Genomic DNA, 16,946 nt, shown 5'->3' with positions numbered 1-16,946 from the left:
CTGTGAATGAAGCTGTGGTAGTGTTGGGACAGGTGTATTGGGGATGTTTGTGTGTGAGTCTGTATACCATGGTCATGGTATGGGGCATCAGAGGAATCATACATCTCCTGTTAATTGATTTCTCCCTCTTTTCCATCTGTCTCCTTGGTTGCATGGTCAAGAATGCATGGGTGTGCCTGAAGTAGGTGTGGTGGAAATGCCAAATTCTAGCTTTCTGTTTTACAGATTTTGTGTTGGAGGTGCAGTGCTGATGTTAGGCCACGATTGCTGTGGTATCTTCTGCAGCTATTGGGAAGTGGTGGGCCTTGTGTGTTCCCATTTTCTTCATAGATTCTGCCCTGGGCAGGATCCACTAACCTGGCCTGTTCATGGTCTTCTTGGACTTCTTGTACAGCTGAATGTGTGTCTCCTTGTCCTGTGTGTACCAATGGAACAGCGTCAAATGGCTAAGTTACCTTGACACACTTACATTTTATCTCATTATAAGGTGAAAAACATATATAGGTAGTGCAGAGCACTGTTGCCATGTGTCCCAGGGCTCATGTTGTTGGGATTAGCTGTTGTGAGTGATCAAGGGTGCACATTTGTACACTCTGAATGTGTTCACTGGAGCAGACGTCCATCTGAAGAGTGGACGGGGATATGGACAAATGTCTAGACTGGCACACAAAGTTATCAGATAGAGAAGGACCTGTTAGGGAACATTCTTATAAATGGTTGATTTCCCTTACCTAATGAGTCCCTCAGCAGCTTTGCTGGATTTCTAGGGTTTATTTTTTTCACCTGGTAAGAGTGTGAGCCTTTTTCCCACTCTTACATTTGTTTTGCTGTGTGTGTTTTTACCATTTGTGTGATCTTGGGCTCTGGAGCATCATCTACACCAGGAGCATCATATGTGTGTGTGTTACACAGCATCCTCAGTGCAGTGACACAGGTTTGTCTTTTAGACTTCCCACTGACTCAATTTTTCTGGGGCTGACTACTGTCTCCCAGAAACATGTAAAGTTGTCATTAACTTTATGTAGTCTCTTTAAACTACAGACCCAGTACACCCCATCTTACATGGAGTATTGGAAAGGGTTAATTTCCATCTGTTTCTCTTGGAGCACTGTTTTGCTCCCTTTTCATCAAGACTTGGCTGGTGGCAGTGGTAACTAACCTATTTTTCATACCGCGGTTATCTTACATAACCATGGTATTGTTTTAGGCTATTTTATTAGCCTTGAACATAAACTCGCTTGATCAAATATATTTTATTTCGGCTCCGGCTGGGTTTATTCGCCATTTCTTTTTGTTACATTCTTTCTGGTGTTTTACTCTGTGCATCAAACCAGGTTTGGTCCCTTTGCTCGCTGTCTTTTCCTGGGCTTCTGCACAGAAGCCCTCCTTATGGTGCCTGAAAGTCTGGGTAGGCAAGATGTGAGGGAGGGCTCTTAGGACCCCTGCAATGAGTTCCCTTGGTAACCCAAGTCACACTCCTGTTTGATTGGCTGGGTGACTGTCTTTGCCAGGACAGCCACCCTGCTGTGTGATTGACAGCCAGGCTGTCTGAATGGGGAAAACTGCATAAAAAGAAGGTCTCTGGGACTGGAAATGCAGAGTCGCCACTGGAACGAAAGAACCAATGGGGAGCTGACTCATGTCCCCTACCAGTGACAGGCACCTGCCAGCAGGCCCCAACTCATGCCCACCCACCAGTGACGGGCACCTGCCAGCAGGCCACGACTCATTTCCACCCAACCAACACGTTGTCACAACATACATGCATGTAGCAAATGTCCACCCAAATGCCACCTCACGCTGCCCCCTCACAGTGCAACTACACACCCATCCATTGTCCCCACTTCCCAGTACAGGCCCCATGGTGTGTCATTCACAGAAGCATACATGCATGCACCCAAAGATATGCCCAACATGGCCACACAGCAGCGACACATGACTGAGGCAATGATGACTGACACATGCACCAAATGAATGAGAGCAGACAACACAAATATATGAACAGATGAAAATGTATTAAAAAAACAGAAATCTCCCAAACGAAAAAAAAACATGACAAGCAAAAATAAATGAATGTGAACTGAACTGAAATGTAAATAAAAAACAATGATTAAAACAAAAGGAAAACCTCCCAGTGGTCTATGTCCAGAAAACAAAATTCTGAATCCAAAGGGTAAATAAAAACATTCCATCATGGGTGTCAAAAACATAAAAGAATAAAGTCCACAGTTCCAGAACTATTTACAAAGAAAGATCTTAGGGTCCATGATCCCAAAACCAAATGAAACCTAGTAAAAATCCTACTTAAATACACCTATGTACAAAAAGTCGAGCAATGTCCATCAACTCCAAAATAAAAATAAAAGGAAAGGAAACCTAAGCCTAATAAACTATATACAATGGCGGTGGGTTAGTCCTACGGCTCACCTTTCTCCCCAAGAGTCTTGGCCAGGGCATCATCGAACTCTGAGTCTATGGCCTGGAGTCGAGACTGGGCTCTGTCTTCAATGGCTCGCAGGGATGCTGACATGCTCTCCACCAACTCCATGCGAGTCCCCTCAAGAAGCTGTGCCCGCCTCAATGCCCACCCCATGGAGTTCTCCAACCTGACCATGGTAAGCCGTGCCTTCTGTGCCCGCCGCCGCTCTACATTCATTTGCTGGCCCATCCACTGCCACACAGAAGACACACATAGTCCAGGGTCCTCCTGCCCTTCGGCTGATGCCTACCCCCGTGATGTTGTATGCGCCAAGTCCGGACGCCTCCTACGTCGAGCCTGGGGCTGCTGCTTTGATGTCATCTGCCTGTGCCACCACAACTGGCTCCGGGATGCTGACGACCCCTGGGCCTGTCATGGACGTGCCCTGCTGGAAGTTGCCTGCACATCCTCCATTGCCAGGGATCCTGTTGCTTGGGTGACCACCTCTGCTGCACCTCTGACTCCTGACTGTGGCAGGGATGTGATCTCCACCAGCCTGGAAGCAGTGGATGAGGCAGGTCCACAGGGTGCCCTGGTGGCATCTGGGCTGGAAGACAGCATGGAAGACGACTGGCGCATAGTGGGTGCAGAGGAGGAGACTGTCGCCAGAACGGCCAGCACATGGAGGAACCCTGCGACAATGAGCCATCCTAGCCAGTTCAAGATGGCACACAGCGATTTGTGATGATGTGCGTTTTCCTTACTGGAATCACACATCATCACAGATTATGCTTGTATGCATCGCGACACCGACTAGGACGAGCTCAACCCTGTCACGGATTGCCTCGTCCGAAGCTAGAGGAAGGTCAGTTGACATGGACACATCCTTTACCTGCGGAGGGGCCTGGACTGAGGCATCCATGCCGGTGCACAGTGGTGCAGTCTCAGTTTCAGGGACAGGATCAGGCACAGGCACCTACGTGGTGACCTGCGCTGCCTCCTGCCCTTTCCCCTGGACTGCACCACTTGCACCAGCGGAATTACCCCCACCAGGCCCCATGTGTGGATCTAATGCAGCCTCCTCCTCCTCACGCATCACCAACCTGGATGCCTCTGTACTGTCTTCCGCATTGTCCTACCCCTGTGGGAGCTCACCTGCCCCTTCTGCTGCTGAGGAGCCCACTCCCAACCTTGTCCTCTTGGGCCTCCCCTCGGCAGCTGCGGCCGTAGTGGCGGATGTGGCACCAGTACTCTTGCTCCTGGAAGATGGCATAACCTGGGAGGATGACTGGGCCGTGAATCTCCGGCTGGTGGAGGCATCCCCTCAGCTCTGCTCCACAGCGCCGCCTCCGCCCTCTTCTTCACTGGCCACTGTGGAAAAGGGGACATTGAACACAAGCATCAGGGTACTGAACGTAAGTCTGCTAGACACAAAGCAAAAGCACATGAGTGGCACTGTCATATGTCATGGCCATCATCATCTTCCACAACACACAAGGGCCCTTGCAAGCAACACACATGCACATACAACACCGCACAGTCATACATCCATCCATGTCAACCTCCCATCACAGTGCAATCATGGACAGCTAGGCCACAACAATCAATGCACGCATCGTGATGTGCATGTGTCATGCATTCATGGCATTTCCAGTAACACACTCACCACTCAGTAACACGCACATGTACACCATGCACGTCCATGAAGGTGACATCAGCATCCATGGTTCACACAATAGACATGGCCAGGCACAAACACAGACATGCAATCATGTGTGCATCGTCAAATGCATGTGCACATCATGCATAGCAACACACACACCATTGTCATTGCACACGGTTGACTCACATGCTCCATTGTCATGTCCCTGCACGCAGACATACATACATGGGTCATGCCAGACATACGTCCAAGTGCACACACCTGACACACCTCAACATGCACTACGCTGGACAAGTACACAGGGACACTTACCATTCGACTCCAGATGGGTCTGCAACTCGAGGACGTGATAGTGAAGTGCTGGGCGTGTGCACTCTAGGACCTGCATCTGGATGTTTGTCAACTGGTCCCGGTGCCCCACTACTCCACAAGCTTGAACGAGGTGCCAGGCCTTGCTATGGGTCCTTGATCTGAAGTCCTCACAGCACTTCAGGATGTGCTTGTAGTCGCGGGATGCCACCTCCTCCGTGTTGATGGCATCCACAATGTCCAACCAGATCCTCTTCCATCCTTCCTTGTCGAGGCAGGATGTTGTTGAGAAGAGGGAATCATAATGCCCCAGGACTTGCTCCAACTGGATGCCAACTTCATTTGCAGTGAAGCTGACAGCCCTTTGCCTGTCTGCCAGGGGGGTTGCCACTGGCCCCGGATGGTGTTTGGTCTGACATGGCAACCCCTGATGCAGGTGTGGGTGGGAAACTGGGTCCTGGGGCTGGGCTGTGGAGCGATGGTACACCAGTCGGGAGTCTTCTGGGTCAGCAGAGGTGGTCTCAGGAACAGGATCCCTGGCTATGGCTTCTGTGCATACACCAAATAGCAGGGCAGGTTAGCAGCAAGTAGGCTGGCAGGAGCAGATGGCTCGTAGGAGGCTGTTCAGGGCTCTGGGGGGCAGGTAAATGGCCTTCTGGGCAGGAGCGTGGTCTTCCGTGTTTTGTCACGTGGCCAGATTGATGCAGAGTGAGTCCGCATGGGAAAAACAGCACATGAACATGTAATTCGAGGATTGGCCCTTAGCGCGTAAGCGCATAAGTGACGTGATGCGTGTAGCATTTTAAGGTCCGCATGGGACGCCATTTTGCTGTATGTTTATTATTGTGGAGGGCAATTGTGAAGATTATTCATCTTCTTTTGGGTTCACACGCGATTACTTCACAATGGTTGCAGTGCATACTTGTTGTTTACAGCGCCAGAGCTTACTTCTTGTTTTGGTGGGGGAGTTGCCAACGCACACACTTTTTCCAGGCAGACGGTGAGTCGCACATGTATTATTCCCACTGTGGTTGCCCCTGTGTGTCGCGTACCACATTCAGAAGGTCATAGTAGCCTGCGTATTCCACGCATACGCATTTTCTGTGTTTATGGGTGCCACAGCATACTGCAGGACCTTCATTCCATGCACGAGGGCACCCAGGGGTCACATGCATGTTTGTTTTTGTTTTTGGAGTGCCTGAGCATTGCGTGACCTGTAATTTTTCCCCAGGGCTCACAGACAGCCTTGCAGGAGCACAGGGGTACCTATTCTATCTAGTACCCTGCCCCCTTCACCCCAATCACCCAGGACAATTGTTTTCTGCACCTCCCATTCGCACAAGTACATCAGTGCCATGGTTGGAAGGTGACCAAGTGGTAAGGGAGGCAAAGCTGGGCGACCTCCGAGAGGTGTCTGCGGTAGGGGATGTGGCAGGATGACCAGTGTGGCCAAGGTGGCATGGGCAGGGTGGCTCAAGAGGGCAGTGTGTCCAGGACCATTCATGGACAGCTATGCCCCCCCCCCACAGTGGCTCAGGGAGATGCAGCTGACACCATCCCTGCTCAGGCCCTGCTAGTCCAGCCCGGATTGGTCACGGAACAGGCACAGGATGACTCACAGGCCGACTTCCGTGTCACAATGTCCAAGCCACGTGTGGAGGTGAAAGTTGCTGTCACCAAGGCCATGTGGATATGGAGCAGCAATGTCATCTGCTGCCCCAAGCAGCCAGGTTGGTGAGGCTGCAGGGGCAGCTGCAGCAGACACCACCCCGGCTGTGTGTCACCCAGTCGGGACGGTGTTGGTCCTGGCCCCTCACACCAAGGCAGTTGCGGCGCTTGGTCCTGGCAACAGCACCCAGCAGTCAATGCCTGCAGTGAGAACTTTGGTCTTCGTGCCATTTGCCTGCTTCCAGTGGGCAGTCCACCTGCGCTTCAGCCCCTACAGACTGGAGCAGCGTAGCCACTCAGGGTCCACACCACCTCTCAAGAGGAAGAAGCTTGCTCTTGTGGAAGAGGCAGGGACCCCAGACATGGCTCGGCTCTCCGGCACGTCAAGGAAGCAGAGTTTCAATAATTTGGAACTGGACGCACTTGTGGGCTACGTATCGGAACACAGCCACGACATGCTGGTGACGGCAGGGTGCAAAATTAGCCTGCTCAGCATAGTGCCCAATGGCAGTGCATCTCAGACCACATTAGTTCCTTGGGATTTGTGAAGTGCACAGCTGATGATTGCTCGAAGCGTTGGAATGACCTCAAACGCCGAGCTAAAAACAAGCTGGCTTCTATTCACGCCTCTACTCTCCTGACCGGCACTGGGTCACCACCAGTGGAGGATGAACTCACAGAACAGGATGCAATAGCTGGAGAGTTCATTGCAGAGGATCAGATCCAAGGCATAGTAGACCTCCCAAATCTTGAGACAATGTCCGGTGAGTGTCCATGCGTGTGTGTCCAGACCATGTGTATGTTGCTTGGTTGATGTTCACTGTATCCCTACTAACCACTGCAAACACTTTGCACATGATGACTGCACTTGCCCTTAAACTGCCATCATGACATGACATTGTAATTACGTTTTATGTCTCTTTATTGACAGCTGAGGACCTACACATGTACTGCACCCGCTCACTTCTGAGCCCGGTTTGAACCTTCAACATGCCAATTGACTTGTGTCATGTCAAAGTGACCTACCATTGATGTATCCATGATGTATCCATGTGCCTCCCATCACTGTATTTGAAAAAATGTTCTGTTTGATGAAATGCATTCTACATGGATGGGGGACAGTAGTGATTAACTCCCATCTGGGTGTCCTTGTCAGTTCTGCCATACCAATGATACGTGTCATCTGTGTGCTGGCAACTGTCATGTTTGTGGATTTTCCATGCCACTCACAGGCTTATGTGTGATGCAGGTGCTATGAACCATGCAGCACATTTGTTGCTTTTCCATTTTAGACAAATCAGTCACTGCTTTCAGGGTCCCCTTTCACTTCATTGCCGCTGCATGCATGGCTGAGTTTATGTCATGTATAACATGTCTGATTAATGTATTGGCTGTCATCATTGTGATGCCTAGTTGTGTGGGCTATGCTGTTCACGTGTGTGTTCATGACTTCTTTTTCATTTTGTACAGGTGATGAGGCACTGGAAGCTGTGGAGGAGGAGATGGCACAGGGGCATGAGTACTCAGAGCCACAACCAAGCACCAGTGGAGGAAGTGGGGTGGTGCCGGACGATAATTCATTGCTCCTACAGACTATCCTGTCCACGGGTGTCTCTGAGTACACCTCTGAGGATCTCTATGGCTCAGGTGGTAAATCAGACATTGACACATATGTTCCATTGCAGGTGAGTGTTTCTGGCAGGACTACTGTTCTGTCCAATACACCTGCACTGGGGGTAGACCCCTCAATGGCCCATTCATTGTTGGAATGTCCACCTGTGGTGGTTATGGATGCAGGTTCACTCTCCACACTATTTGCTCCTGTTCCTGGGGCAGCAGATCAAAGGAGGAATGCAGTCCTGCAGCCACAGGCAGCGCCAGCACAGCTAGGTGCATGTCTCCTTGGGCCCGACAGGTGTCGTGTCCGGCAACGCGGTGGCCGTGCGCCTCCGGGCAATACTGTGTGGGAGAACTCCATGTATGCAATTGCACAACAACAGGGGGCATCATGTGAGATGATGGTGCAGGCCGTGGAAAGGGTGGCCACTTCCATTCTCCTCCCCAAAAGGCAGGTGGAGCTCCAGCAGCAGGCAACGCGGTCCACGAGCCACTCACACAGGCAGGACATGTTGGCTGCCAACAGGGACCGACGGGCTGAACTGGGGGCTCTGCGCACAGCCATATCTGCAGAGGCACAGGCCCACAGGGATGCCCTGAGGGAAGATAACAGCTCCCTCAGAGCTACTCTGGGTGCACTTGAGATGGCCGGGAGTAGACGGTCAGAACAGCAGCTGGAGCAGCTAACACGCAACATCTCAGCTGAGCTCCAGGCAACCCGTGAGGAGATCCATGCATCACGTGAGGCCTTGCAGGCAGAACTCTGTGCTACACCTGAGGTGCTGCATGGGGATCTCCAGACCATCATCCTGTAGAACCAAACCTTTCAAACCCGCATTCTTACTGCCATGGAGGAGCATGCCAGGGCTTTGCGTGGTCTGCCACACGTACCACTCACACCTTCTCATATTCTACCAGAGGGTGATGACAGCGGCGGCAGTTCTCTCATGATCGGCTAGCCGTGCAGGCCATGAGCCCATGGAGGATTTTTTTTTTTCTCAACATCCATGCATGTGGGTGTTTAGGTGCACCCTGCACCTCATTGCTCCTGTGTGCCCCCCCCGGTCAACCATGCACATTTTTTATTTTTTATTTTTATTTTTATTTTTCTCTTTCTTTTTTCACTTGTTCTGTCTATTTTGCATTCATGTAATAGTCTGTTGCTTTGTGTGGCATACAAAGGCATCCACTGTGTGTTCCAGCTGGGCCCATGCATGCTTGTCTTGTGTTTGTGTTTGAGGCTTGGGTTCCAGACACATATGCCACTCCTGCTTCCCCTTTCCTTGCGCTTGCAAGGATGGTACCGTGTGACAGTAACTTACACAGAGGCGTTGGGCTTCTATCAGTTCTGTGGCCAGTCTGCAGTCCATACTGTGTATACACCCCTAGCGGGATTCATGATGGTTTCTCCACTGCATGGGTGATATGTATATTGCTTTTAATATTGCTCATTTTGCATATTTACATGCTGCTTCTTCATGTGTTACCTTGCCTGTTTCCATTGTAGATGCAGTTCATGCTGTATGCAGTACCCTGCCGCATTTACCTACCAGCAACACACTGAGATGGGAGGGGTCTATGTGGTGGCTTTCTCAGATTGTGACACTTGGGCTATTGTGATTGGTCACTGTCTGAGGTTGCCACTGTTTGGGTCCTGTATTCATGATTTGTCATGCAGGTAAGTATATGTTCATGTGTACAGTTTCATTTTGATATGTGAGAGGGAATTGTCTGTGGCCTGTTTCCATTTCTGACGGTGCACTTTGTGACAGTTGTGTCAGTTGTTGTGCATTTATCTGGTTGCTTTCACATTGCATGCCATGGCATGGTGTGTCGGGCGGGTGACATGGCCTTTGGGAGGGGTTAGGTGACATACCAGTATTTGGCTGTGCTTATTTGCAAGGGTATAGTGAATTATGCAGCATGAATGTGTGCCTTTTGGTCACACAGCATTGGGTTTCTTTAAGTAGCTATGGATGCACACAATGTAGCACTTCCAGGGACACATTCTCAGGGTGGTAAGGTTATAACAGTTGACTGTCCCTTTCTCATCATCGATTGTCACCTGGTGTTTGCCAGCCCTGTGTGCACTCCGCACGGGTGGGATTTTAGGTGAAAAATGTGGACACAAGCTGGGTATGGGCTGTCTCACCACGTGCCCTTTCCCTTCCCATGCGCAGGGGCCATGTGTGTGGTTGGGGTTGTGGGGGCACCACCATGTCCACCGGTATGCCCCGTTGGGTTGCAAAGTTGTACAGGACACATGCTGCCACAATGATCCTGCACACTACTGGGGGTGCATATAGTAGCGGGCCACCAGAGCGGTCAAGGGAGCGGAAACATGACTTCAGCACTCTGAATGTGTGCTCCACTATACCCTGGGTTGCAATATGGGCTGCGTTGTATCTTACCTCTGGTTGTCTGGTGGGGTTCCGTATTGGCGTCATCATGTTGGTGCTCAGAAGGTAGGCACTGTCTCCTGGGGAGGTTATAATGGTTGTGATTAGTTGGGTTTCTCCATTTCACTGTGTGTGACATGCATGCATGTGCACAGGCATTTGTACTCACTAATGAGCCATGTCTCGCCATGCCTCCCAGCTTCCAGGTCCCGGTTTAGGGGTGACATTCTGAATATGAAACTATCATGGCTGGACCCTGGATAGTTTGCGTATAGAGAGGTGATTATTCCTTTGGCATCGCATACCACCTGCATGTTGATGGAATGCCAGTGCTTGTGGTTGCGCTAGATGTGCTCAGTGGCCCTAGGCGGATGTAGAGCCACATGGGCGCAATCAATGGCACCAAGCACTTTGGGGAAGTGTGCCACCCCGTAAAAGTCCTGGACCACGGCCTGCCTTTCTGCGGGTGGTCTGGGCATGTATATGTGCCTGCGGACTGAGGGGCGTGCAGTCATGATTACCAACACCTGGTGTAAGCAGCGTAAGTGCATGGGCTGTGAGACGTCCCCAACTATGGCATTTGTCTGCTGAAATGACCCAGTGGCCAAAAAATGCAGTACATTGAGCACCGTTTCCACGGGGCTCAGTGCTTGGGAGCACAGGGTGGGTGATGTGAGGTCATCCTCCCACTCAGTGAACAGGTCTAGGATGATATGGAGTAGAAACCTGTAACTGCCATAGACCTGTTCATCAGACATCCCAAAAATATCATTTCTTTGTGGGATGTTTTTTCGTCGGGTTCCCCCACAAACGCCCATCCCCTTTAATTTTTTATATATTCCCGAACACCCACACCCACACCCAATTTATATTTTTTTCTAACCCCCACCAAACAATTCAATGAGCTTTTTTGGCAAAAAATGTGCGATAAAATACCCAGCGAAAAAACATTCCATTCCAGCTCCAGACACCCCCAACAAATCACTATCCACCTTCAAAGGAGCGCTCATCAATGCCCGCTCCTTAGGGGCACATGCTATAGAAGTGCACGACCTCATTATGGAATCACAGCTCGACATACTAGTAATCACAGAGTCCTGGCTCCATCAAGCATCAGGTCCCCTACTAACTCTGGCAATCCCACCCGACTACACCATATTTAGAACAGATAGGACCCACTCACAAGGAGGAGGTGTCGCTATTATAGCCAAGACTAAATTACAGCTTAGATCATGTCCCATCGAAAGTATAGAAGGGTATGAAACACTACTCGTAAAATTTCCCATAAATGCTAAAACTACTATTAATTTAATAGTAATTTATAGAGCACCTAGCCCTAACAACCACCCAGAGACTGAAATTCCGTTGCTATTAGCTCCACTAATAAAACCTAGCTCGAAATACATCATCCTGGGTGACCTCAACCTAGGTTTCAATGATAGCCAAGATGCCAAAGCAGAATCACTTCATTCCGCCCTGAAGGACATGGGTTTCAGCCAACTAGTTAATGCACCCACACATATCAAAGGCAGGACCCTTGACTGGATCCTCTCCCTTAATACACCCATAACCATTGACGCCATCTCCCCTCTCACTTGGTCCGATCACCATAATATTGTATTTACTATCAATCCCTCCGAACCCATACAAAAGAAACCTAAAACCATGATTACCTATGAAACTAGAAACGCCCGCAAACTCACGCCAGAAAACCTCACGCCGCCTCTTTCAAAAATCCTAGATTCCACCTCGATCACTAGTGACAACCCCTGTCTCCTAGCTGACATATATCACAACTGCCTCACTGAAACCATTAATGCCATAGCACCGCTCACCACCAAGGCAAAACGCTCAGACAAGCGATCTAGCTTCTGGTTCAATGAGGATCTTATCGCCCTCAGAAGAACCAAACGCGCGCGTGAACATACCTACAGAAAGCATCCTACTGCAGAGGCAGAAAAAGCCTACCAAGAAATAAACAAAACCTATAAAACAGCTACTATTACTTATAAATCTAATGCGTACAACAATAGGATCAACAATGCCACCTCAGACACCAAGGAATTATTTGCCATTTTAAAAGAATTGGAAAACCCCACCCCAGCCATAAACCCAACCATCCCCAGCAAGGAATGGTGCACCACTATTCAAGACGCTCTAACAGCCAAAATTGAACTACTCCAATTAAAAATCACATCTAAAAAACAATCACTAGCCGATAAACCTGCCCTCCTTAATCTAAATCGACCACACCAGGAATTCACCAGCTCCCCATTCCAGTTCACACCAGTATCCCAAAACGTAGTGTTTGACACCATCGCCAAACTCAAAGCCTCCAATTGCAGAGGCGATTCTGTCCCCGCATCAGTAGTCAAATCCTGTGCCCACACCCTCACCCCTATTATCACCAACTTCGTGAACGCTTCCTTCAATGCCAACCTAGTACCAGCTAGCATCAAAGAAGCCTGGGTCACCCCTCTCCTGAAAAAACCTACCCTAGACCCTACGGTGCCCACTAATTACAGGCCAATAACAACTGTCCCATTTCTCTTCAAAATATTGGACAAACTAGCATACAACCAAGTCCAAACTCACCTCGAACAAAACCACCTCCTTGGCACGAGGCAATCAGGTTTCCGCCCCAACCATAGCACAGAAACGGCGCTCCTTGACTTAAAAATCCAGATGGATACCATCAGAGACTCAGGAAAACTCTGCATCCTCCTCCTACTCGATCTCTCCGCAGCGTTTGATTTAGTAGACCATAATAAACTGTGTGCCACACTAGCGAAAGACTTTAACTTCTCCACCGAAGCTACTACCTGGATCAAATCCTTTCTTGCTGACCGCACCTCCAGGGTCGCCATAGGTAAAGAAGCCGCCAACCCAATCATAGTACCCATTGGTGTCCCCCAAGGGTCCTGTCTCTCACCAACATTATACAATGCATACACTAAACTCCTCTTCTCAGCGCTAGACGACATGGGTGTCATCTACACCAACTTTGCAGATGACACCCAGATCCTCATCCCTTTATCGGGAGATTACACTGAAGACACCGACACTATCAATAAAATATATGCCATAATCCAAAATTGGATGGCACTAAACAGCCTCTGCCTCAATGATGAGAAGACTGAGGTTCTCATTGTGGGCTCCCAATCCAAAATAGAAGCCTTACACCCTGATTACTCATCCATCAACATTGATGGCACAAACATATCAGTACTCAAACAAGTCAAAACACTAGGTGTCTACCTTGATGCCAACCTCACCATGACCAAGCACATTAACGCCCTTTCCTCCTCTACTTCCTACACCGCTAAACTTATTGCTCTCAGTCGCCAATTCTTGACACCCACTAACTGTATCACGCTGGCAAGAGCTTTAATCTTATCCAGACTCGACTACTGCAACGTACTCTACCTGGGCACCTCAAAAGCCAATCTAAACAAGCTACAGCTTATTCAGAATAAAGCCCTTCGGGCGGCCCTTGGAATAAGGAAGTCAGATCATATCTCAAATATTAGAAGAAACCATCACTGGCTCCCCATCAAAGCCAGGGTCACATTCAAAGCCCTGTGCGTCACATACAAATGCATCCACTCATGTGTCCCCATCTACCTCAACCACGCCATCACCAAAAAAGTATCAAAGAGAACCCTCAGATCTAACAGTCAACTACTCCTAGCCATCCCCCGATACAAGACTACCAAGGCAGGAGGCAGTAGTTTCCAATATCTCGCACCCACATATTGGAACACTCTTCCCCTCCCCATAAAAAATGAGCAAACGTTCGCAGGCTTCAAGAAATCTCTGAAAACGTGGCTATTTAACCAAGACTAAAAGCCTCTTCCATGCTTCAGGAAATATCACTGTATTTAAGCCCTGCATTTAAAGTTTTCATGTATGATTATTTTGTATTCACATGCACTGCGCCCGACTGGCAATTTCCAAGAAATGTTTTAACTAAGCTGTCTGTAACATCGCCGTGGTACCTAAGGGTTTGGGCGAGTAACAAATGCAATAAATAAATAAATAAATAAAATAAAGGACGTTGTACCCCAAAAAGGGAGGTTCTGGGAAAAAAATCTGTGGCCTGGCTATCCTCCTCCTCCGGTGTCCCATGATCACTGCTGCAAGAAATGGGACATTCATCGTAGCTGTATATGCTTGTTTGTTGTTAGCATGCACTTTTATGCTGCACTGAGGCGGTTCTGCCTGTTTTCGGGTGGTGGACGTATTTCCGGCTTTGCGCGTCTATTGGCGTGCGCGGCTTTGCCCTGTTGAATTCCATGAATACATGTTGTTAGCGTGCATGTGGGCTTTGCGAGGAATTTACTGCTGTACTTTCCCCGTTACGCCCACATTTTCGTGTTATGTTCCCCATTTTGTGTGTTCCGCTCCTTTTTAGGTGTGTGTGCTGGACGTTGTGCGCCTTCACTGGATGACTCGCGCACCACTTTCGGGATGTCGCTGTGACATGTGTGCCACGGGCAGATTCAGTGCAGGTCCCAGGTAAACCACACGCAGTGCCTTCCATGAATTAGTAACGGGTGCATGCGTGTGTTTTGCACACGTGCGCTGCATTTCTCATGCTTGCACTAGACATTTCAGCGCACAATTATTCCTTGAATTACCCTGAAAGTGTTTACTATCTTGAAGAAAACATCAGAGGCCCTCACCCTTTGTTGAAGATTCTTCCCCTAGCCTGTGGCTTCACCGGGTGCTTTGTGTCAGACTTTCTGTAGTGATATCCTCTCCTACTGAATGCCATTAAGTTTAACTTTTCGAGGGCAAAAACAGTCTCCTCTGTTAAAAGGATGTCTTTAAGTCTTCTAAATTCTCCTTCAAATCCTTAACATGGGCTACCTATTTTTTGTTTTTTGACCTCGTGGATCATTGGAAAAATACTTCGTCCGAAGCACTAGTCATGTCAGATTTTGATGAATGTAACACTATAAATGCAATTGACAGTTACTGATATAATAAACCAACAATACACAAAGCAAAGATAAAAGAAACAGGTGACTTGCAGGTACCAATAATCTAAAGGAAAAGTGCTTTAAACTAAAGAAGAATACTGTACACATATTTTAAAAAATGTACTTTGTTAAGAGTGCAAAACACATTGTTCAAATATACAACATTATTCATGCACTCTATTAAAGAAGGTCTGGGCATTCATGGACATGTCCAACCATGCATTGCATTGAGAGCACAACAGTTGCAGTACAGTTGCGGAGTAGCTGCAGAGTAGCAGTCTCTGCTACCTTCTATGTGTTCCTTGGCTCCTGTGTGGCTGTGGAGTCTTTCTAGAGTGTTTTTGACTGAGAGGGCGGGACTCTGCTTAAAACCCCTCTCATTCCGCGGAGCGGCCGCAGAGTAGCTGCAGAGTAGCAGTCTCTTCTACCTTCTACGTGTTCCTTGGCTCCTGTGTGGCTGTGGAGTCTTTCTACAGTGTTTTTGTCCGAGAGGGCGGGACTCTGCTTAAAACCCCTATCATTCCGCGGAGCGGCCGCGGAGTAGCTGCAGAGTAGCAGTCTCTGCTACCTTCTACGTGTTCCTTGGCTCCTGTGTTGCTGTGGAGTCTTTCTACAGTGTTTTTGACCAAGAGGGCGGGACTCTGCTTAAAACCCCTCTCATTCCGCAGAGCGGCCACGGAGTAGCTGCAGAGTAGCAGTCTCTGCAGTCTATGGCAGCAAGGGCGGCAAAAGGAAAAGGCAGTAAAACCGCTGCGCTTCCCACCATCGCCAGACCACTTCTGCAATCCGACATAACACAGCCGGGGTCGAAGGGCCGCTGCCTACGGAGCTCCACAAAAGGCATGGCCCCCCTGTTCCCCCTAGTGCTGCACTCCTCTCCCCCGAGTCGGGAGGGGGAGCCACCCGCGGTGAGGCAGGTGCCCCGCGCAACAATCGAACTTGAACTAGCTCTCACGGCGATGGACCAGGGAAAGCTCAACCCTCCTGCCCCCAGCCCCGCGCCATATGAGGCGGGTTCAGCGTCGCCCCTCGGAGGAGAGGAAACGCTGGCCGCTCAAGGTAAGGAGGCTCTAGCGGGAGGATTAGGGAGTAAAGGGGTCTGTGCTTCGCCCGCATCATTCCATCTTGTGTCAGTTGTCAGCAAGGCATAGCGGAATCCACCTTCACCCCTCTTCCCTTTCACTACCCCTCTGCCGACAAGAGAGGTGCTGCAAGACCAGAGAGGGGAGGGGATTTTTCCAGCCCTGACAAGTCCAGGAAACATCGCCCCATGTCTGACAAATCTGACAGTGGTGCCCATCCTACACCACCCCCGCTCCCAGCCGTTGGAGGGGCTGGCTGGGGTGGGGTCCCTCACGTCTGGAATGACGGAGGCTGAGGAGCGGTAGGACACACCTGATGAAAGGGCACAAATGGAGTCGGACACGCATGCTGTCAGCCCGAGAGACCAGCTGCAAGGCAGTAATGCCAAACTCCTACATGTCTCTGCTAATTCCATTCAGCAAAAGAAAAAGGGAGCACCGGCAAGAAGGAAACGATGTGCCCATCTGCAACATAAATCTGGCCTCAAAGTGCAGTTGACCTCGCGCACCAGACTGCCAAACCCATCTCCAAGGCCCCTGAACTTGCCCCCAACGGGGGATGTGTCAATATCAGCAGCCAGCGATAAGTTCTTAAAAAAGAAACCAACTGTCAGCGAAGAACTTTCAGATGCCGCGATTCTGAAATCAGTTCTGGACCAAACATCTCTTACAAAGAACTCTGGGGGGACACCAGCGGCGGGTCTAGCCTCCTTGACCGATTCTGTATGAGACCTTTTCACCGGCACCGTGCTGGAAGCAAGAGTCAGATGGCACTTTGGCTCACCGCTTCCTGGTGTCTCGCCC

The sequence above is a fragment of the Ambystoma mexicanum genome, chromosome 6q (genome assembly GCF_040938575.1).
Source record: "Ambystoma mexicanum isolate Mex_15411 chromosome 6q, UKY_AmexF1_1, whole genome shotgun sequence".
NCBI classification, from domain to species: domain Eukaryota; kingdom Metazoa; phylum Chordata; class Amphibia; order Caudata; family Ambystomatidae; genus Ambystoma; species Ambystoma mexicanum.
Note: the sequence above shows the minus strand (reverse complement) of the source record.